Below are 24,380 nucleotides of genomic sequence, written 5' to 3'. Positions count from 1 at the left end.
GATGACAATATTAGTTCTAATTCAGTGGCTGACGCTTTGTCTCGATCTAAGTTGGCAGAGTTCAGGGCACGGTGGCTGCAGGTGGACAAAGTGATGACGGAGTACCCAGAGGAGTTGTGGAGGCTTGGTGCCCCATTACCACAGATCTAATCGCAGCAGCGCTGGCACCCAAGACAAAACATATGTACGAGAAAGCATGGGGTTGTACGATCAAGCGCCCACCCAGACAGGTTTTACCGGAAGCTGACCCATAAACAAAGAGGCTGGGTAGGCTTTTGGGGGCTTTGCAGAGCGTGTACCGGTCCCAGTATGAAACAGCTATTCAGTCTTGCTTACGAGCTGGCCTTCTTTGGGGCCTTGCGCATCGGATTTGGTAGCATCATCAAAAGAGGGGTGGGTGGGGGGGAGGAAGGGAGCTTGGAGTTGTGGAGGTATGGTAAGGGCAATTCATCTCTGTAGGTCTACAACAGCCCCGCTAGGTAAAGGCACATGGATGAAATTGCATATGGCGCATGACACCGCTTTCTGTCCAGTGGCATTGGCAAGGGATTACCTCAAGGGACGCCCTGTGGTGGCCTCCACCAGGCTTTTAGTACACCAGGATGGGGCACCAATGACGCAATATCAGTTCACGAATGTGTGTAGGCAGGCGTTGGCATTCCTGGGTGATGATTCCTCACAGTTTATCCATTAATTTCGCATAGGGGCTGCAACCACTGCTGCGGCAATTGGCCTGCCAGCAACAGCAATTAAGAGAGTGGGGCATTGCCGGTCAGCATGTTTTTAGCAGTACAGGAGGCTCAATCTCATGTAGACAGGGGAGGATGCTCGGACCCATTAGTCATGGTTCTAACAGTAATCCTTTCTCTGTCGACGCGCACACACATAGCCCAGTTCCCAGATGTTGGTGTAGGCATTCCTTCATTTGCAGAGCAGAGCAGCAATTCTGCGGATCCAGTCTGTAGGAAGCACAAAAGGCTGCGGTGTGTATACATCATTGGTTGGGGGTGAGAAATGTGAAATTGCAGGAGCTATTTCATCAGTTTGACTAAGCATTACAATCTGGAGCATTCCCTCGAGCAGACATTTTGGTCATACACACTGGCGGTGATATGGTGCACTTGGACAGCGAGGGGTGAGAGGCCTTATATGCAGCCATGTCTAGGTTTAGACAGTGCTTATCAGAGGTAACAATATTGTGGTCGGAGGTTATTCCGTGGATAGAGTGGGCCAGGGGGGCCCCGATCAAGGCCATGAATCAATCTGTAAGAAAGCTGAATCATTCAATGAAGAACATATTAGCCAGTTCTGCAATGCATACAATTCGGCAAAACTTGCTACATCCCGGTATAGGGGAGTGGTTTCATCAGGACGTTGTGCATCTGTCTGCCAAAGGGACAGCGATTTTTATCCAGCCTACATTGGCGGCTATTGGGGAGCACAGTCAGCGCCAGGGGAAGGGGGATGTGGGAGGGGTGTGGGGGGAAGAGTGCGCCAGGAAGCTTCTCTCCCTGTGGCGGAGCACTGACAGATAACAGCAAAAGGGGCATGTGCAGCAATGGAGGTTTCAGCGACTGGATGGACCCCAGGAGGGGGTAGGATGGAACTGTGCAGAGGATAATCGGAGAAGGGGACTGACCTGCTGGTGGTCCTGGACTCTACTGCCCTAACCTGCAACATATGGACTGTGTAGAATCTTGGGCAGGCTGCCTGTGTTCAGGTACCCCAGTGGGCCGCCGAATCGTTATGCAACGCCCTGGTTGTCAAGTAATACAAATGTTTGCTGTACTGCGTTGGGTTCTGCTGGCACAATGGGCATAGCTGAGTGTCGGCCGAGTCGGCCAAGAACTTTAAAGTACATGTGTACGGCAAAGCTATAGATCCAACTGTAATGTCCTGACTAATTTTCCTTACTGCCTTGAACATGTGGATGTCACTGAAGTCCGATTCTGAGAATAATGATATGTACATATTAGTAGAATACAATACTTTCTCTCCTAGTGATTTGTGGTGAATTATATCATTTGATGTAAATAAAAGTCAATGCCTTGGACAACTTAACCGGATTGATTCCGCGGAAGTTCTTGGGCCCCAGCGGGCACAGAAAAGATGTCAGAAGTTGGGGGGGCGAGGGAGGGGTAGTGAGTGTTACATTGTGCGCGTACTAAAAGGCTAATGCTTGAAATAATTCTTGTGACGGGGTAGGGTTTAAATGTACTACTTTTACCTAAGCTGTAGGAAACTGATGTCAAACTTCAAGTTTATAAGTGCCTGTTTATAAATCCACAGGCAAACTAACCTTGAACTGATAATTGGGGTTGTCGGATATTCACAAACTACTTGGATATTTAAACTTTACGTGCATGTTTAAACAACTCCTGAAAAGTGTAACCCATGGTGGTTTCTCAGGATTTCATAGAATACGAACCGAGATCTGATAAGTGCGGGGATCATACTTTTCCAAGCGGAACCATTAGTTCTGTGTTAATAGAGCAAATTTTGTTATCATGCTAGCCAGTGCAGGCATGCAAGACCCAGCAAACAAAAACACTCAGCTACACCGAAAGCACTCTGCCATCTAAAGGTTTTAGGAGAATAGAACAGCTTACAAAACAAGAGTGGTTGTCGGGATCGTAATTCACCAATACTGTTGAGGGTCCTTAAAAGATTAGATTAAATGACTTTAGCATTGTGCAAGCATCGACGAACAGTAAACGCTCATTGGTTGTGGAGCATTGCCTTTTCATTTTTGAGGGGATCCCTCAAATTGAAGACACTATTTTAGCGGACTCCATGACAAAATTATTCAGAATCTCCTGGTGACTAGAGCAAGACCCCACAGGCCCCCACGAAATTGGTTATAGTTAGGCATTACCAAACAATGCGTTATGAAAATACAATGAAAATCGCCGAATCAAATTACAAAAATGAAAAATATCAGCCAAGAAATATGTAAGAAACAATATTGCACATAAAATAGTTTTAAAGAAACCGCAATAACGCTTTTATAAACAGTTAAGACAAGATAGTGACAAGAACTAGAAAAAACAGGAAGCACCAATGTCAACGTTTGAAGTAGAAAGTATTTCGAAGCATGTTTTGCACGGACTGCAATAGGGTGTGGATGAGGGTCAAAGCGTGATGCTGTTCACGCCTTGTGGTTAACACCAGTCAAAAAGCTCTACCTGTAGACTTAAACTATTGGAAAAGCTTGACTTTCAAAATAGTACGCGAGGATGCGGATCCTTTGTGTCACTCAATGTGATCATGCCAGATTCTGTGCTTCTTGAATGCTGCAGCATTCCGTTTGAGAACAAAGAACAAAGCAGGGCTTGTAGCTTGTAGCTTGCTCTCTTGTAGCTTGGAGATTGCTCCCAAGTATTACAATTCAAAGTTAGGGGCATATTTATGACTGTAGTGGAGCAGGGCAGAGTAGAAAAGCAGAGGGACAAGGCAGGATTGCGCTATATTTATCAATAGATGCATTCCTGTCCTTTTCTCTTGCGCCATTTTGGCAGCCTAGGGCTCATGCAGGCACACACTATTGTTTTTATGGCAAAGAGGGCTGATGAGGAACATTTTGGGGATTTAGTAAGGTCATTGGTTAGGTCCTTTGAGGGTCTAGTGAGTCACGTGGGAGTAGTACAAACAGGGAGTTTTGCAAAAATGCGGGTTTCAACATGGCGTTCTGCACGGACAGGTTATCTCTTGGAATCACAACAAATGGACTACAGGTACAATCTGGGGAGTTGGGGAGAGTAAGATACGTGGTATAACCAATTGGCGGAATGCGAGGAGGATGGGCTATTACATCTATATCGGAAACGGATTCTGTTTAAAACCATGGGGGAGGATGTTGTGAATGTAGGTATAATGTCACACAGAAGGTAAACAGCGGGGAGTAAACCTTTATTTTAGAAGGATGTATTATGATTTTTGGGTTTGAGAAAATAAATGTGTCTTATTTACAGTCATTTGTAAAAAAAATGTGGGGCTGACATGCATTCTTAATAATTGTAGATAACCCTGAGGAAGGTCGAACACGAGACAAAAATGCATTGGGTAAAGATACGTAACGGACTGATGAAGTTCTCTTTACATGCCTATGGATAAGCCCGGATGGGAGACTATGGATAAGCCTGGATGGACAATCCAAGAGCAATTAACAAGCGTGAAATATGGAACTTTGTTTTCTGTGACGTGACGGACAAAAAAAATGAATAAAGTATTGAAATAAAATGGATGAAATTACGAGTGAGTAAGTCATAAAAATTCAACACAAATGTGCATAAAGCTGTGCAAATCCTTTAGAGACGCGTAAGCTACGAGTCACAATCCCCTTTGACACGTTCTAAAAGTGGCATTTTCAAATCCGCCATTTAGAAACCAACTTCAATAAAAAGGGTTATTTTTACAGTGTTAATTCTAGGCCCCCAACTCACTATATTTTCCCATTTGAAATGTCCACTTGCAAAAAGGTTACCCACAGCTCCAATGATAAGCTAGTTCTTGCAAAAGTGAAAAACAAAATTAGCCGAATTTCACTATCATGGCATGTACAAGACACCAGCACATGTACTACCTTTCACATACACTGCACCTTACCCTTTGGACTAATTTAGGGGTGCCGTACATGTAGAAAAATTGAAGATTAGGGCTTGTCCGGTGGGTGCACTTGCCAGGTCGACATGGCAGCTTAAAACTGAAGTGGCAGGCCTGAGACATGGTTGCAGGGCTACTCATGTGGGTGGTACAATCAGTGCTGCAGGCCCACTAGTAGCATTTGATTTACAGGCCCTGGGATTAATTAGTGTTTTTAGGGACTTACCAGTAAATGAAATATGCCAGTCAGAAATAACCAATAATAGCCACAATGTACACAGGGAACACTTTAGTAGTGGTAAAGAGTGCAGAGTTCTAAAACCAGCAAAAAACAAAATGCAACACACATTCAAAACACAGTAGGTCAGAAGCAAAAAAAGAGGGAGACCTGCCAAAAATGCCAGGTCTAACACAATGATTTAGGGAGAGAGCACAAGCGATTTCAGTAAAAGGGGAAATGTTTGGGCGAACACCACCCAATGGTGTCCGCTCTAACATTCAATTTGTGATTTTGATCCTAAGGTGCGTCTTTGAGTGCATTATCTAGATTGAATTGTGAAAGGATATTATCCCTGAGTTAGGAAAAATCTACTCCACATGAAGCCCATCCAGTAATGCATTGTTGACACTCCTAACTGGTTGATAAAGCACAGTTATGTAGAGATGGGCTGTGGATGTTTGGTCCATTGCTTTCAGACACAGGAACATTTGTAACACATTGTTGAGTGGAACAAACTAAAATACTGGGAGTGCAAGTTTGATGGTCACTTGTGTCCAGCGAGGAAAATCCAGAAGAGTTCATGGATGAAGAACTGGATTTGAGGTCAGTGGAAGGACGTTTTTTACAACTGTTAGTCTGGAGGCTAAAAGTTAGAATTCTAGATTATTCAAAAGCATATCACAGCGCACGGTGATGTTAGTGGAGTATCAACTTTCATGGATCACCAGTTCCATGTGCATCATTGATCTGAAGAGGAATAAGTGGTCTTGCTATAGGTTCAGCTGGTTTATTGGTATCCATCCAAAGATGGCAGAGAAGCACGAGCAGAATGCAGAGCAACTGACACCTAAATGAGGCTCGTGGTTCAGCAGCATCAGAGTGGTTCCCCTTACTGTAGCATACAAGGTTTAAGGATTTAAATCCTTAGGATTATTATAGAGGTGCATGCTGAAAATAAATTTGACATTTACATAGCCCTGGTACACACCACAGTGGTTTGGATGATGAGAACTAGAAATAAAGATGTAGTTAAGGTGATCAGAATGTTTAAGAAGAAGGATGAGAGAGCCAGTCTCAGTGCAAGGTGCTCAACAGCAGTGCTGTGTATTTTAGGGCATACAGGTTGGTGTTCTAGGATTTGCTAATCTATGGAAGTGCTTTGATCCAATTAAAGAAGCTGTCTTGGTAGGCCGGGAATTCTTTAGAAATTCTTAAATCCCCTTTTTCCACAGTTTCAAATGGGACTCTGTTTATGGCGATTTTAAACGTGTTCAAGATACCTTCAGCGAAAAGGTTAGTAAGAATATTAAAAGGCTGCATTAACAAAGAGGAAGGCAGAAGAGGTTTATCCTGTCCATTTCGCAGAGTGGACATGTGGTGGCTGTTTGGAAGGCTGCTGAACATAGTGAATTAAAGGGATTTGCACAAAGTACCTGAGCATATGTGTGCGTTCGTTTTTTTGGCAAACTGTTTGGATTATCTCCCCCATTTAAACTCAAATTTCTAGTAATGTCCCCACAATCCAATACTGGTATTCACTCACCTGCAGTCAGTGCAAGGATGATGAATCCTCTTCGGTCCATTTTAAAAGCCCTGCAATTAAATAATCACAATTAATAAAGATAACTAGAAGCAGGAAATCTTGAAATCAACACAACTACTTCCTACATAAGCCCATATTGATTTTCGTCACTCACATACCTAAATTGTGAATTAGGAACCACTCTAACAGCATTAAAAAGACTTCAAACTTGAATACTGAAATCGCTTTTATCTGGTCTACAGGTTAGCCCTCTGGATGTCCCGCACATAGGAAACATCAACTGGCACCATTATTCAGATGGCATGCTACCTGTAAAATTTAAAAAAAACTTTGAGGGGAAGAGACAAGGTAGAAATGGCTACCAAGGGTTCTGTAACCTAGCACACAGCTGCCCCACTGATATCCCTCCTTCAACCAAGCCACTTTTCTAATGCAACCCGCTTGTATCCTGAGAGCCATTCGTTTATTAACCTTTTGATCGAAGGACAGTATCAATTTTTTCTCCAGGGGATTATTGTATATAGAACCCCAATACAGATAGACATAAAGCAGATCATTGTGAAGACGAGATCATAATGAAGGTGAAAAGTGACAAATATATCTTGAGGGGACACCAATAGAAAATATGAGTTAGCTAAAGTAGTGGCATTAACAGATTATCTCGTGGGGTCATTACTGTAACTGCGGTCATAGGGGAGGAGTCGTCAATCTGGCATCCAGTTGATGGATCTGAACAGTGACAAAGAGCAATACGGCGATCACCCGTCATTGGCGTCTCGCGCCACAGAATTTGTGGCAGAGGGACGGCACTGAAGTCCTGCTAACAGACCCAATTAGATGCCATGGAATTTAAACGGTCTAACCGCATGAGGGCCCTGTGAAATGACAGAAATGTTTGTCTGGTGTGAATGTGAACACCACCAGAAATAAAAGAATCCAGGACTATTTCCTTCAAATGCTATGGCCCACGTCTTGGAAGGAAAAAAAAAAAAATTGAGGAACCCATGAACAAAGCAGAAATCACCTCATCAGTGGCTCCTGGGGGTGAACTACTAGAAGAAACGACATCTAGTCTTCAGCATGACAAAAGCATAGTTTTTGACTTAACCATGATCATGGAAGTCAAAAAGTTGGCTTTCAGGACATCGTCATCAGCTACTCCCAGATTGTAACCCAATAGATTTGGTGAGAAAGAGGGCCTTCTCATGCATCAAGGACAAGCTGAACTGGATTGTGACATTGGGTCACTTTATAAAAAATAAATGTATAAAAAAAAGGGAATATTAGAATAGAGTGGTTGAAACCCATTTATGGTCTGGCGTGACAGCGCTGCATGTTCACAGACAGTTATGTGAGCATCATTAGAGAAGGGGCTTTAGCTCTGCCCACATATTGGCGGCCAGGATTACAGCTTTCGATTGGGCAGAAGTTGTTCATGGCCACAAAAAATGGGCTTGCCCTCCATGCTATCATTTAGTTTGTTTATCTAACTTGGTGGCTGAACTTGAGCTTGCAGGGGTGCACGCATGACATGGTCATGGTGTAAAAGGGTCTTAAATAAATCATGTATGGCGTTTACCCTTCTCTGGCATCAGCAGAGATGGGAGGAGGTCAGTCATTAACCTACTTGGATCTTTATGTCTGGCTTGACAGTGCAACTATAGCCTTGCCTTTTAACCCATACCAATATTATTCCACAGTTTAGCTTCCTCACAAATACATAATTCCTAGGCTATTTACTCATTATGCTTCATATTTCCATACAGCATTCCTGAAGTCAGACCTATTGACATTGCCGATGCTGGTTTGTTGATGGATAGCCGTTTCGGTACCAGCTCTGCAGGCGGAACATTACTGGTTTCTTTTTGTACTGGTGTTGTATTTGATATGGTCTGTTTATTCTCCCATCATATTCAGGGTATTTTTTTTCCAACGGTGGGCTCATAGAGGGCAGAAACACAAGGCATGCTCTGGATGACCATGTATCAAACTTCAGTCATTGGAATTTGCCCCATTGATTGCGTCCTTAATCTATAACACAATTGCCTACGTGCACATACCATTTGTATGATCTTACTTGAGAGTGCCGTAGTTAAAAAAAAAAGTAGTGTTTTAAGGAGAATTTTACTTGTGTAGCTTTAAATGTGGATCTTTTAAATCGGTAAACGTTATTGTTGAAAAGTCTTTTCTGTGTTGTACATAGAAAAACACATTTAAAAAGTAGGTTTAATGGATAATAGACTTCACAACCCTCTTTCTGAATTATAATTGGAGGCGGAATGTTCATCAATGGGCGAGCAAGCATAAGCCAATTGATTTTGAAGGCCTATATTAAAAAAATTTTTAAAAAAATTATGTATTTATGTGTTATTAAATGCCTCCGCTAGGCCCGGAGAAATACCCAGTTCTTCTGTGACTGCAACAGAACTCTGCGATTTTGTACCAGTCAGTCAGTCAAAAATACTTTATTCCGTTCATAACAAAAACCATAAAAAGTATACTAAATAGTACATCAACGTCAAGACCACTTTAAAAATATAACAAAACTACAAATATATAATATAAATTATAAAACACATACATTATAAATCATTAAAAAGACCAATACAAACCTGAAAAACTATTTAAAAAGAAGCAAAGCGCTCTGTCAGAATTCATAAGTTTCCCACTATGTACACTATAACCAATTAATCTTCTTCCTAAGTCTCATTGCTATTGTCAGGAAATTTGCTATATTAAAAATCTCCCAGGTATTAGACAACATCTGTAGGTACAAAAGGACAGGTTTAACTTGTCTGAAGCCCTTGTCTTTAATAAGAGGAATTATGAACTTTTTACAAATAGGGCACAAATGCTTACACAATAAAATAAAATGCACAGTATCTTTAATAGAGAATCTGTCACAAGAACAAATCTCCAATTCCATCCCCTTAGTCCAACCTGGGCGTTCGTTAAGCAGAAGGTGGAATTTGTTCAGTCTAAACTTAGTCAATAAATAACGATGATTCATATTATTGACAATTCTCAGGTAGGGTTCTATACCACTGGAGGTAATTAACAACTGGTGAGCCCTTACTGTTGGTTTGCATAATTCCTTTTCTTCTCTTGCTAGATATACCAACTGCTGTATGTATCTTTCACCCATTTCTCATCCCCCTTTCGTAAATTATTTGGGTGATCAAACAATTCTGGACGACCCATTTCTATTGTTAGTTTTTTAACATAGTTCAACCAGGGAATGGTACTCATACTCAAGGGCTTAACAATCCCTGAGAATCTCATGATTCAGCTCTTGTTCAGGGTTTAACCATATTGAGATCCATTTCAATAGCGGGGCTAAGGCTATGCGGTCTACTAGATATTCTACCCCACACTCTTGGTGAACAAAATATCCAGGTGTTGACCGGGGGACGGATACGATAGATTTCAGGAACTTATCCTCAGCCACCTGCAGCGCCTTTACATTTTTGAACCCCCACAGATCAGCTCCGAAATGCATTTGGCATCATATGTTTTCAACACAGCCTGTAGAGGCTTCACCCCTAATTTACGGGCGAAGTCGAAGACAGCCAGGATAGACCTAGCAAAGGCATTTCGTTTGGCAACTAGTTGGGGCAACCAGGTGGACTTATCGTCGAAAATAACCCCCAAATATGGAAATTTTGTACCCCTAGATAAAACATTCCCTTCACAGTGCATAGTCTTGATCCTTTTGGGCTTGCTGCCCACAATCATTACATGGGATTTTGAAAAGTTCACACTTAAATCCAGCGCTTTCGTAAAATTAGCTAATAGGTTTAAAAAACATTGCAACCCCACTGCTGTGCGTGCTATTAAAGCGGCTTTGTCCGCATAAAGTAATGCCGGAATAGAATACTTGCCAGCTCTTGGAATATCTTTGCACACCTCCGTTAAAGCAGCACCCAGGTCATTAATATAAAGGGTAAAAAGTAGAGGGGCTAAAATACACCCCTGCCTAACCCCGTTAATGATCCCAATCTTGCCCGTGCAGTTACCTAGGGAGATCATATCTAACTGTGGCTGTAAGGTCCCTGTGTAAATCGGCGAGAAAATACACAATGTTTTTATCAATGCCAAGCTTAAGGAGCAATCCCCAAAGTTTGGACCTATTCACTCGGTCAAAGGCCGAGGAAAGGTCCATAAAGGCTAAATATAGCGTACCCTTTTGGCAATGGTGTATTTTCCAATTAGTAGCTGAAGGTTGAGGCTTTGATCTATATTGCCTCGTCCCTTCCTGAACCCATATTGCAGGCATGTAAGGGTGTCTGTATCCTCCAACCAGGACGTTATTTTGCCTAGGAACACTCGCCTAGCACCTTCACCGCAGAGTCAATGAGAGAGATAGGGCGATAACAGCTGGGATCCCCTCTGTTGCCTCTCTTAAAAATGGGTACGATAACAGATTCAGACCAGGTGTCCGGAATGCCTGCTGTACATACCCCACATTCGTTAAAACTGTGGACCAGGTCTTGACATCTGATTTAAAGAGGTCGGCTCGAACGCCATCGGGATCCGGAGCCTTATTGCTCGTCATCTTCCCGATGGCGTCTGCCACCTCAGTCTTAGTGACTGTTAAAGTATAGGGATCAAAAATAGGGGTAGGCATAGTTGCCTCCCCACAGTTATCCCCTTCATCATAGACTGACTTAAAATGGGAGCATCACACCTGTTCCTGAATACCACAGTCTAATTGGTCATTAAAAGGGTCATGGAAAAAGGGTTTGTTAATGACAGCCCAGAATTTGGCACTCTTCCTGAGCACATCTACGAAGGTGAATTCTTCCCAGGCCGCCTCCCGAATCTCCGGTCTTCTGGTTTCCAGTACTTTATTATAACTTTTCCTTAATAAGGCCACAGTAGCCCTATTCACTGGCTTACAATTCAGGGCGGCCTTTAGCTTTTTATTGGCGGATGAACAATTTCGGTCAAACCACCCCTTCTCAGCAGGATCCCTAGCTTTCCCCATGCGTCTAAGGTCTGCTAAGACCTGGGTACAAATTATTGAATAAGCCTCTAGGACCACCTCCTTCCCTGCTTCCAGGTTCAAACACGTGTCCAGCTCTGATCCTACCTTCATTATTAAGTTGGTATGAAAGTCTCCCTGTATGACTGTATTCATCTAATCCTACGGGCCTGATCTATTGAACGAATATCAGATTTGTCCGTTCTATTTTGAGCTATCACAGGCATTATGATCAGGTCCGAAACACTGAGGACCACTGGGTTATGGTCGCTGAAATGTGACCAAACCGACGAATATCCATGAATCCTATTCCCCCAGTGCTAAGCTGATAAAGATATAGTCAATAACCGAGTGACTACCATTCCCTTTAAAGGTAGGTGTTTTCTCATCCAGCATGGATGGAAGCATCAGACCATTTTCTGCCAAAATTGTTTCAAGGAGATCTCCCTGTACAGAGTGTTCAAAATGAGTCTCCCCTTGCTCCGGTGGACCTAATAGATCTAATGACAAACATTTATCCGGACAGCCATGGATATTAAAGTCTCCCATAACTATAATAAATCATTGATTTTTATTGACCTCCTGGTTATCTGCCAAAAAAAGATTTAACATGGCCAGGTGGTCAGTCGTGGTGACTCTTTCGTATGAGTTATAAAAATTAATATTTAGGACATCTCCCACCCCACTCAGAGAAATTTGTACTGCTAGGCAGTTTCGTGATCCTGTATCTAGTTGGGTATGGGTACCGGGAATGGTAACTGAAATTAGAGTAACCAGGCCACCCTTCGCCCTCCCCATATTAGATGGAAGCGCAGGAATAAAATAGCTCGAGTAACCATCCAAACTCAGGATATTCCCTGTGTCCCAGGTTTCTTGTAGTCCTATAATATCACCCACACCAATAAATTCTCTCCATACTGGGTCATCTATTTTTTTTTTGAGACCAGCAACATTGCAAGTTACCAGTTTTATGGATGTACCCCTAGGCCCTTGATCACGCCCATCTACAAGGGGGGCCTTTCTTATCGATGTGGCTGCACTGGGGGCTGTAACCGGGGTGACATGGATAATAGTGTCTTCTTGGGTCCCTAGTCACTAATTTTCTCCCAGATTAGAAAAAGTATAAAATCTGTTAAAGACTGGAACAGTGAATTCATAGGGACCTTTCCCTTTAAATAGATCACTACACACTGGCCTAATATTATGTGGAGGATAAAAAACAAAACAAAGGGAGTACGTTTACATACTCCTTTTGAATTCTGACCGACCCAGCCTGCCTCAATATGTCATCAACCAGCCTGGGGGATCTAAAGCTTATGGCGACACAGTCGCCTTCTAAGCTTTTCTTAGTCTTACCCACCCATGGCACCCTACTAATCATCATAAAGTGGTTATCTAAATGTTCTCCCAAAACTGTTTTATTGGACAGGTAGCGTAGGGCCTTATTTTTAGTGAAGTCCAATGTTCATTTTGGCCGCCCTCAATTTTGGGAACATTAGCAAGGATTATTTTATAAGGGCATGGCTCTACTGGTAGGTGTAATGCCAATTCTCTCTTGGGAGGCTGTGTTGGTGGGCTTAATCTCCCCACTGGACCCCGAAGACCCTGTTTCTCACCCCGAGTGGCTCCAGTGACTTTTGATATTAAAGATGGAATACTTAGTCCTACACCCTGGGGAGTCACTTGAGGTGCCGGTTGTTGGAGTGGGGTGATTATAGAGCCCAACAAATTATTAACTGAGGCTGTAACTGCACTTAGTGAGTGAGCTGCCGATGTGCTTGGTCCAGTCTTTGGACCCTTAATGTTAAGATGTTTTTCAATTACATTAAGTCGGTCCTCTATTCGCTCCAACATAACCACTAAGGGCGAAGTAAACGACCTGAAACATGCATCCAAAATCTGACATAATTCCCCCACTGCTGTTCTCAGTATCTAAATCAATACAATCATTTCTTCTCTCCCCCCTGTCCTCATTGTCTAGGTGGGAGACATTAACTCCATTTCGACCCAACCCAGATGCGGAGTTGCTATTTCTCGGCTGTTTTGCCTGTTGCCAGCTACCATGTGGGTTGTTTTTAGCCTTCCTTTTCCCTGGTACGGTTTTACTATGATTAGTTATCATGTCTGGTCTAGCCCTCAACTGCCTGGTGCATATAGGCATGGGAGAAGGGGCTGCACTAGTTCCAGGTAGGGGGGCGGGAGAGATCGTAAGACTAACTGCTGCTACTGACCCAATTGATATTGGATGGGGGTGTGAGCAGTCCAACGGAGCAACAGTGGGGGCGGGTTCCACTACAATTAAGGACGGAGAGACTGTTTGCCTAATTGGTTCCAAGGACAAGCTCCGCTCTACTAATTCAATTACCTTTGCAACTGCTGTTTCTACCCGTTTCAGATAACCATCAAGAGTCCCCATACCCACCGCCCTCAAACCTGTTTTGGAGTTCTCTTTAGCCATTCTAATGGATTGATTGTTACTAGTTTCACCTTCAGGAACAAAGTCAAGTTCTAAATCGCATAGAAAAATGACCCGCACCTCAATTACAGTTCGAATGGCCGATATGGGTCCACAAGTTAGAAAGGGATTGTCCCAGCCCAGCCTCCTCTGGCCTCTGAGGGCCTAAGAGGACCCGGGCTTAGCCTGATTGTCTTAAGCGCGTACAGGCGTGGAAGTGGCTGTGTGTAGGGGCGGGAAACAAGCCGCGGATTCTGGGTGTTGTAGTCCTGTTCCCCCCCACTCGGCGACCGCTAGGTGTTCTGACAGCGGTGTGGAAGTGGCTGTATGTAGGGGCGGGAAACAAGCCGGGATTCTGGGTGTTGTAGTCCTGTTCCCCCCCCAATCGGCGACCGCTAGGTGTTCTGACAGCGGTGGCGGGGGGGGAGGGGGGGGGGGGAAGCAGCAACCCAGGCAACAGAAGGCTACCAGTTACGTGGTCTATCTGGAGCACAATTAATGTTTTTTTATTTTTTATTTAGTCTTTCTAATGAATTAGTTCAGCATAGCTACATTTTTTAAATGTTGGCACTTTTTGCTTTAAATCCTTCTTTGGTCATCACCATAAGTTATTGACAACTTTTCCTTTTTGCTACTAAATCTACCCACTACTAAAGGGACATTTGTACACTGTCCCTTCATGTGTTGGATATTGGGTCATGGTGTTACTTCATTCAATAGTATGAAGAATTGGTCTGACAGGCCTAGGCAGTCCTTGTTCCTTTACTCATTTCTGTGTGGAAGACAGCTTTAAACTCAGCGGAAGACTTTTATTGAATGTCAATTTCATCTTGGAAGGAATCAAGCAGTAGGCGCCACCTAATAAACAAATACAAGTTACTAAATTCGGCAAATAAATTCTCAGTTCAAAACCCATGGTGTGGTGTGGTTTAGGAAAATTAGAATTTGCTTTTCTACTCTATACTCATTCTGAATAAAGACTAGCGTGACTGAAGTAAACTGATACACAGGTTGCAGAGGAAGTACTTTATTGAGTACCAAGGACACAGCTTAAACAACCACTTGCTGGCAAGGTTCAGGAGACAGGAAAACCACCACATAGAGAATGTAGAATGCACATAGAAAACATAACAATTCTAGACTGATGTCAGGTGATGTCATCTAAAAGCAATACTACACATTTAAGGGGATACTACACACCTCCCCCCCTTAAAAAAAACAAAAACAAAAAAAAAAAAAACTAGTGAACAAAATCGCGTAACTTAACAGGAGTTGATCTGACACGAGAACTCCTCCTTAGGGGTACATCAGAAGACTGTACATCATGAGAGGGAACAATAGTGTCAGAAGAAAACTGACCGGAATGAGTTGAAATATTGGGAGAAGAAACAACATTGTTGGGGACAGAAACATCATTGTTTCTTGAGGAAATTTGAACATCACTACAAAAAGTGTCCAACAGAGCGGGGTGACAGTCATCAGTGGAGTGGCAATTATCGCCAGGAGAAATTAAAGGAGGATTTGAGGAAGGTAGAGAATTCATCAACACATTGGGTGTTCTGCACAAAGAGACTCTGCGAAAATTCCACACTTTACCACCATCCACTCTGACAGCTTTACTGAAGACTTCAATGACCTTACAAGGATCTGACCATTTGTTCCACCTGGAACCACCAGATCTCCCGAACTTAACTCGCACCAAATCGCCAACCTTGATGCCAGGTTTAGAAACAACAGGACAAGTAGGATTACATCTCATCTTCTCCTGATATTTCAACACCTTATTTTTAACCAAGGAGGAGGGCTCAACACTAGGCACAGGAGGAATTTTTAATTTCATCCACCAAGGTAATAATTTAGAACCAGGTTTGCGACCCTTTAACAGCTCAAAAGGGGAAAAATCCGTAACGGAGTTAGGGGAGGTACGATATGAGGAGAGAAGCACGAAGAGTCTTCCTCCAATCTAATTTACTTTTAATAGCAAGTTGTATCGACTCTTTAATGACCCTGTTAAAGCGCTCAGTTTGACCGTTGGCTTGAGGGTTGTAATTAGACACCCTTTTATGAACCACTCCACACCTGTCAAGGAAAGATAAAAACTCACTACTAATGAATTGTGGACCATTGTCTGATACCAGCTCGGCTGGAATTCCTTCCCTGCAGAAGACCTCATCAAGAAATTCAACAATCTGAGAAGAACCAGTCTTGTCCACAACCTTTATCTCCGGCCACTTGGAGAAGTAATCAATTAAAACAGATTTATTGTCGGACAAATCCAAAGGACCAACAATATCAATTCCAAGCTTTTTCCAAGGGCACATGGAGTACTCAATAGGTGAAACATCAGATTTGGCAGCCAAGGGTTTAGCAGTTTTATCACTACTGGAGCAAGGAGAACATGAACTAACCCATTTGTCTACCATCCTGTCGATACCAGGCCACCAGTAGAATTCACGGATACATCTTTTAGTGTTAGACATCCCCATGTGACCTTCATGTGCCATAGAAATTATTTTTTCACGTAGACCGGAAGGAGGTACTATTTTATCACACCTGGTTACAAAACCCTGGTCAAACATGAGTTCTTCTTTTATTTTGCTAAAAGATAGAACATCGCCAGAAAGTTTCCTTTCTTCAGGCCACCCTTGCTTCAGAAAATCCACCACATTGGACAAAGAAACATCCTGAGAAATGGCATCCCGCCAAGCAGACTCAGAAATAACACTGTACGTGGCATTGCATTTAGCATCATTTACATCATCAATAGTTAAGACTACATCAACATCGCAAGGGGAGTCTGTAGCAACTAAGGAAACACAAGGAAATCTGGACATACAGTCAGCGTGGACATTTAGGCGACCAGGGACATATTCCACAACGCATTGAAACTCTTGTAACTTAGCAGCCAGACGTGCCAAACGTGCTGTCAAAGTACGACCGCCACCAGCGGCCAACATGCTTATCAAAGGTTTGTGGACGGTTCGCAAACGGAATCTTGTTCCCCAAATAAATTGCCTGAAGTGCTCGACAGCCCAGGTACACGCCAAAAGTTCCTTCTCTATAGTGGAATAGTTGAATTCTGCCCCACGAAGGGTACGAGAGGCATAGGAGACAACATATTCCTCACCTTGACTCTTTTGCATCAGCACAGAACCAAGTCCCACGTTGCTCGCGTCCACACACACAATGCATTCTCTACCCAAGTCAAAAGGCCTCAGGAAAGGGGCATTAATAATCTCCTTTTTAAGTAACTCAAAAGCAGTTTGATGTTCACCTTTCCAAACAAATTTTGCATCTTTTTTTAATAACAGTCTTAAAACATGAACTTTGGAAGAGTAATCTGAGACAAATTTGCTATAAAACTCGGTAAGGCCCAGAAAGGACACCAATTGTTCTTTGTTACTAGGGGCAGGAGCCTTAGTTATGCTTAAAATGTGATTAAGTTTTGGTTTGATACCCTGAGCGGAGATTTCGTGTCCCAAATGCTCCACAGTGCTCTGTCTAAATTTGCATTTAGAAAGCTTCAAAGTCAAACCCTTAGCTTTGACAGACATCAGTACTTTGTCCAGATTTCTGTCATGGTCCTCATGATCTTTTCCATATATCAAGATGTCGTCTTGGAAGGCAATGGCACTATTACAGCCCTCCAAAACCTCTTTCATAAGACGTTGGAATACCGAAGCCGCACTGGCTAAGCCAAATGGCATGCGACGGAACTGGAACATGCCCTCAGGGGTTATGAAAGTGGTAAGGAATTTAGAGTCCTCATGGAGTAGGACCTGGTGATACGCACTAGCTAAATCTAAGGTTGAGAAAACGCAAGCACCAGAAAGGGTAGAGATTAGTTCATGAATGTTAGGTAAAGGATGTCTATCCACCCAAATTTCAGTGTTCAAACTGCGGAGGTCTACACACAGACGAAGTTCCCCATTACTTTTAATTGACAAAACTACTGGGGAAACCCAGGGGGAAGACTCGGTTGGTTCAATGATACCACGAGTCACCAAATCCGAAAGAATGGTTTTTAATTTATCCCGATAGGCCAAAGGAACGTTCCTGACTCTGTGTCGGACTGGTGTTGCATTTTCTTTCAAGATGATTTTGTGTTTAAAATTTACAAATTCACCCAAGACATCAGAGAAAATCTCAGGGAATTTGTTCTTTACCAAAACTGTAAATTCATCCTCAGCAGGAGATACTATATATACAGGTGGAGAAGCATTGGGATCTAATTTAATTCTCAACTCGTGTTGGTGTGGCCAACTCAAAATAGAAGCACCCTTGGATGCTACATAAACTTTCCCTTTGATGCTATTACTTTTAAATCTTATATCCGCCCACATGTATCCTAGCAAATCAATCTTCCGACCAGTATATCCACCTGGACAAATATCTGATGGTAGTAGGCATGAGGAATTCCAGTATCTGTTAAAAATATCACTACCAATTATGCTGTACCAAGCACAGGAATCTATAAGCATAGTGATTTCTATACCATTAATAAAAATCTTATCCTTGGGAAAACCTTGACATGTAGAATCACCAACACATAGCAGAGTGTTGATTTCTTGGATTTCTTCAGGAACTTCATAGTCAAACTCGGTTAACAAGTTCACTTTCTGTGGGGATCTGCACATTTTACTGAAATGCCCCTGTTTTTTACATTTAACACAGATTTTATTCCACGCTGGACAACCCTTATAATTGCCAACGTGATCATTCGCACCGCACCTATAACAAATAATAGGGTTTTTCTTACCAGAGGGTCTATTGTCTCTAGGGAAATACTCTTTCCTAGTTTGAGAAATAGGAAATTTCCTTTGGTTATGGACCTCCTTTACTAAGGCAACCTCTGGGATTATTACTTTACTCTTAACATCATGACCTCTGATCTCACTTACAAAGAGTTCCGATTGTTCAATCCCTTTAGCTATATTAAGGACAGCATTTAGAGAAGACTCGGTACCCATCCATAGCCGTTCCTGTATCTTTTTGCTTTTGGTCTTCATCATTAACTGGTCTCTTAGTACCTGCTCAAAATTAATTGTTTCAAATGCGCACGAAGTAGCTAAGGTTCGTAATGCAGCTACGTAATTCTCAATTGACTCATCGTCTTTCTGCGCTCGGGAGTAAAATTTGAACCTTTCCATAACTACATTTATTCTCCTGCCAAATCTAGTGGCTAACTGTTTTACAACGATCTCAAAAATGTTAAAGTCACCTGCTCCATCGATGGGAGGCAAGTTCTCCAACTCCTTAAGACCTGCGCCCCCTAAGCAATTCTTTAACAGGGCTAATTTCCTTTTAGCTGAGCAACCATCCTCCTCTACTACATCCACATAGGCCAGGAATGTGGGATACCACAGGTCCCATTCTACCTTAGGTTCCCCAGCAGTGGGTAAAAAATGAGAAGGAGCAGCAATGTTATTTGACATTTCTAGTAATAACGAGGAAACCTGCACAAAAGAAAACAGTTAAAACTGGAGAGAGAGAAAATAATGCAATGTTGGTAACTTAGTCAAACGTTTGAGTGCATATTGAAAATAATAAATTAATAAAATAAACGTAGTCACCGTGGTCAACTTCGTTTCTTGAGAATTGCGACAAAGGTAATTACCATAGTCAATAGTATTTCTTGAAAGAAATTTCTTCAGGCAGCAAAATGAAGAAAAATAATAATCCAGCAGTTCAATAAATGTAGATGTACATTGTACAGTTTCCAATCAGGGAAGAGAAACAACAAGAAAAAAAATAGTTTAGTGTTCCCAACCAACGTGTGCAAGGCTGAACGCACACGATGTGAGGTAGAATCAAAAACAATTACATAAAATGGTCGCTACACGACGCTTTGACCTTTGCGTGTTCAATGCGTGGGGTTAATACGTTCAGCGCGTCATGTAGAATGTTGACATTGAGCAGACGCGGAGCTGGAGTCGTCAGCGCGAACCTGAAGCTCCACGCGAAGGCTGAGGTTCACAGAGACGCACGCGGCAGAATGTCAACTCGAGTTTGAAAATAAACAGGTTAGCGCTGTAATTTCTTCCCTTTACGATGACACCAAACACGATAAAAATGTTACAGCGCAGGATAGCAAAATATTCAAAGTCAAGGGAAACAACGGAATAAGACACAGCAATTAAAAATCAATAACGGGAAACACGTTGCTGTACACTGCCGCAGGTGCGATCAAGGCACTTGATTAAATTGCTGCCGCTGGTGCCATCATCTTACACGCAAATAAGAGAGAAAAAAAAAAAAAAAAAGTGAAATACCTTTGAAAACGTGTGAACGCTGATCCTTGGTTTCTTTTTTTTTTATATTATAAAAAAAAAAAAATTGTACTTCTTCCATTAGGCAGAGGGTGAGTCCTTCTTCATGATATCCCGGTCGTCGCCAGTTTATGAAGTAAACTGATACACAGGTTGCAGAGGAAGTACTTTATGGAGTACCAAGGACACAGCTTAAACAACCACTTGCTAGCAAGGTTCAGGAGACAGGAAAACCACCACATAGAGAATGTAGAATGCACATAGAAAACATAACAATTCTAGACTGATGTCAGGTGATGCCATCTAAAAGCAATACTACACATTTAAGGGGATACTACAGTGACCACCTCACTCCAGGTCATTACAATCACTGCACCAAATAGGACACACAAACACACACACACCACAACAACACACATGAACAATGCTATGCATATTCTCCTCCCACAAGGCAGCATCCTATAAGACTAGACTCACCCAAGATTCCTTACAGCCGAGCTTTTCAGACGGCTGGGGTTTGCTTTGTTAGACCTCATTAGTGATGAATGGGACGAGGACTTGGGGGCTCTGTGGTAAGGTCATTACTAAATCGATAATCTTCATTACTCTCTCATATTATCCTCGACCCATTCATCACGCTCCTCCAATCAACCAGGCCTTCTGTTTGTGTAGACTTAGGATTTCAAGAGGAATGCTGTGCAAATATAGCCTTACAGGCGTACATACAAGCATTCCTATTGTTTTTTTTCAGTCTTGTGAGGTAGAAATACCTCCTTAGTGATGAATGAGACGAGGATAATACGACCAGTAGTAATGTAGATTACCAGTAAGTAATACGACACCAACACCCAGAAAGTATTTGGTTGCCAAACAAAAGTCTTGAACTGGAAGTAGTGCTCATAAAACCCAGAGAGGAGAGTGGTAGTCACCCAAACAAAGATCCTTCAAGCAAAGACAATTCTGAAGATCAAATGCAGAATCAATGCTCCAGAAAGGCCAACTGTCTTTTGGCATGGGAATGTCCCACTACAAAGTCCTCAATCCGCAATATGATAGGATGAGTCCAGCATCCACAGAGAAAAGGTCTGCAAGATTAGGCTGATCACAAAAAGCGTTCTCAAAACTAGGAAAGTGCAAATACAAGCCCAAAATTCCCAACTCATTTCAAGCAGAACCTCAGCAAACAATCAATCTGGAATTTATAGAGTACAGCTATTCACCCATAAGGTTCTGAAGGCACGGAGGAGGGAGTAGGGAGAAGACTGCTGATCCATCTGAGCTTGAAGGTCAAGTCGAAGAGCCAGTTCTTGAGATCCTTCCTGAACTGGGTCAACAAGGGTGATTGATGAGGTGGAGGGGCAGGTTGTTCCAGGTCTTGGCGGCAAGGTAAGAGAAGGATCTTCTTCCAGTTCTTGACTTGTGGATCCGTGGGACGGTCGTCAGGGCAAGTTGGACAGAGCAAACAAGTCTGGCGGGTGAGTGGAAAGAGATGTGGTTACTCAGATAGGTTGGTCCTGCATCGTGGAGAGCATTGTACGCATGTGTGAGGATCTTGAAGGTGACTTATTTAATGGGAGCCAGTGGAGTTGACAGGAGTTGAGTGATGTGGTTTCGGCTGGGATGTCGAGGACCAGACTGAGACGTTTTGAAGTTTCCTGAGCTGTTCCTAGGTGATGCCGGGATAGAGTGCGTTGCCGTACTCTAGTCTTCCCGTGAGTAGTGTGTGGGTGATAGTCTTTCTGGATTCTGTGGGGGCTCAATCTTAATGTCTTTGGAGAGTGTGGAAACAGGAGGAGGATACAGCGAGATTCTGTTGGTTCATTGAGAGGGAGGAGTCCAGTGGGATGCAGAGGTTGCGTCCATTGTCCATGGGAGTGTTTCCCAGAGTGGCGGGTCACCAAGTGTCATCCTAGGCTTAGAGGGCCGGTCTTAGGAGGCGTACTTCAGTCTTGTCTGAGGTGACCTGGAGGCAACAATCTTTCATCCACGTGGCCACAGCTTTAATCCCGCTGTGGAAATGGGTTCTTGTCGCTGTAGGTTTCTTGGTGAGGGTAAGGATCAGCTGGGTGTAATTGGTGAAGGGGTTGATGTGGAGTGCGTGGATTCTATTAGTGGCTGCAGGAGGGGCCATGTTAGTTAGACCCGGGATTCCTGGTTGGGTGAGGTAGGCACCTAAGGCCAAGTAGGGACCCACGTTCCAACGTCAGGGAAAGGAAGGTCATCTTCTTAGATAGCCCCACTCACCCCTTCGTTAGCTAGGCACCAGCAGCCAGGCTCTTTTTCAAGGCAAATGTGTAAAGTATTGGCAACCACGCTCACAACAACAAAATGATGACACCACAAATAGACTCCAAACGAGTTTTATAAAAATGTGTATAAAGTTTATGTAAAACAAATATACGATAAGACCACACAATATAAATCCAACATATAAGGTTTTGTACTATTTCTCCAGGTCGGTTGTTAGGCCAGCCAGCCCTTGTAAGTTCTGGCAGGTATTAATGAGCACTTCTAAACATTCTCCTGTAATCCTAATATTTTACACAGTTTGGAATGCTGCAATCAGGCACTTTGCAAGGTAAAATAATGCAATGCGTTATACAGCCACCAGGTATGTCATTATGCAGAAATAAGGCAATGCGTAATACACTAATCTGGCCATTCGTTATGTACGAATAATACAATGTGCAATACCATAATCAGGTTGTTCATTATGCAGGAATAATGCAATGCATAATACGACAGCCAGGTGCTCCATTATGCAGAAATGATACAATGTGCAATACGACAGTCAGGTACTCCGTTATGCAGAAATGGAATAATGCGTAATACCCTCAGGCACAAGTCACTTTGCCTTAAGCAGTGTCTCCGTCTCTTCTTCTGACTTGTAGTCAGACTTTCAACAGTTGCCCTCAACACAGGTACGATGTAATCAAAACGTGCAGCTCCGGACTCCGGCCCCTGTACTGCCACTCCCTTGGCAATACGGGCTGCAAGCCAAACTGAAACAGAGGCTTGCGCTGCAGACACAAGAGAGGCTGAGAGAGTCTTCCTCTGAGCCCATGCCCCAGGAGTCACACGTTACCTGGTGGGCAAAAACCCACTCCTCTCCTCGTCTAGCAGCTGGGCTTCAAACGCAACTTCACGAATTGGCAACAGCAGGATCGGGCCTGCAACTCAGCTCCTCTGGGTCTGCCGGTACAGGCTGCTACAGTTACGAAGATCTCAGGCTGCCAAAGAGCACACACACACAGCAACACTGAGTCTTCCTTAAGCTTCGGGTGCACGATCACTGGACACTCCAAGGACAGGTCTCACGCTGCACGAAGATCACGCGCACAGCGTCGATAGACTCCCTTTAACTCCGGTGCACCTGATAAGGCAAAACGTCACGAAGGTCTTGCCGTGCACAACACACACAGCATCGATGAGACTCACTTTCCTTTCAAGCAGGGGGACACAGCACACAGCAAAGTCCCTTTAGCCTTTCCTTGGTTAAAACAGCAATCTGCAGGCCAGCCCCAGAACAGACAGCAAGGGTCAGTCCTATCATTCAGTCTCTTTACTTTCTTCCTTGGCAAAGGTCTACTTGACCATGACGTAGCTTCAGTCTTGTTCACACTTGATCAAAGCCGTTGTCCACAGTTAAGGGACATCAGCTCTCATAATATAGCCCTCAATGGCTTTGAAGTCTGTGTTTCAGGGAGCACTGACCCCTGTTCAAATCAGTTCAGGGTGCCTCCCTGCCAGTGACACCTTCTTCCTTTGATTAGTGGGGGTCTGGCTTCTCAATCACTCAGCAGGAAATGGGACAATTGTATTATAGTTGCACCTATAGTGGCTACTCCTCCCCCTACACTCCAGATGCAGGTCAGCCTGTTGCGGTCTCACCTCCTCCCCTGGGTCAAGACATTCCCCAGATCCTATCGCTTTCTAATCCACAGCAATGCAAAAACCACCTTCATAAAAAGATGTGTTATTACATTGAGAGTTCAGGCATACTAAACTTAACCTTTCCATCTTAAACATGGAAAACATTACACAGCCTTCCCATTCTATCCCAATGGCAAGATGGCCTTTCCACAGTAAAAAACAAAATGGAGCTTATTTCACTGTCAGGACATGGCACACACCTCAGTACATGTCCTACCTTTCACATGCACATCACACTGCCCAGGGGGTACCCTGGACCTACCTTATGGGTGTCTGATGCGCATAGAAAGGGATGGGTAAGGTCTGGCAAGTGAGTGCACCTGCCAGGACAACATGGCAGTTTAAAAAACTGCGCACAGGCCCGGCAATGGCAG

The 24,380-nt window shown here is 43.3% G+C and overlaps 1 long non-coding RNA gene across 1 annotated transcript in view; it reads right to left on the bottom strand.

Moving 5' to 3' along the window:
• Positions 1–24,380, bottom strand: part of LOC147701367 (uncharacterized) — a 109,011-nt gene that overhangs the window by 59,543 nt on the left and 25,088 nt on the right. The window contains exon 2 of the long non-coding RNA XR_015297177.1: positions 6,366–6,415. This is a non-coding gene — a long non-coding RNA (uncharacterized LOC147701367). The remainder of the gene's footprint in view (positions 1–6,365; positions 6,416–24,380) is intronic.

This window comes from Lissotriton vulgaris, chromosome 7 (assembly GCF_964263255.1).
Source record: "Lissotriton vulgaris chromosome 7, aLisVul1.2, whole genome shotgun sequence".
Lineage (NCBI taxonomy): Eukaryota > Metazoa > Chordata > Amphibia > Caudata > Salamandridae > Lissotriton > Lissotriton vulgaris.
The sequence above is the reverse complement of the archived record's forward strand: the minus strand, read 5'-3'. Positions and strand labels throughout refer to the sequence as shown.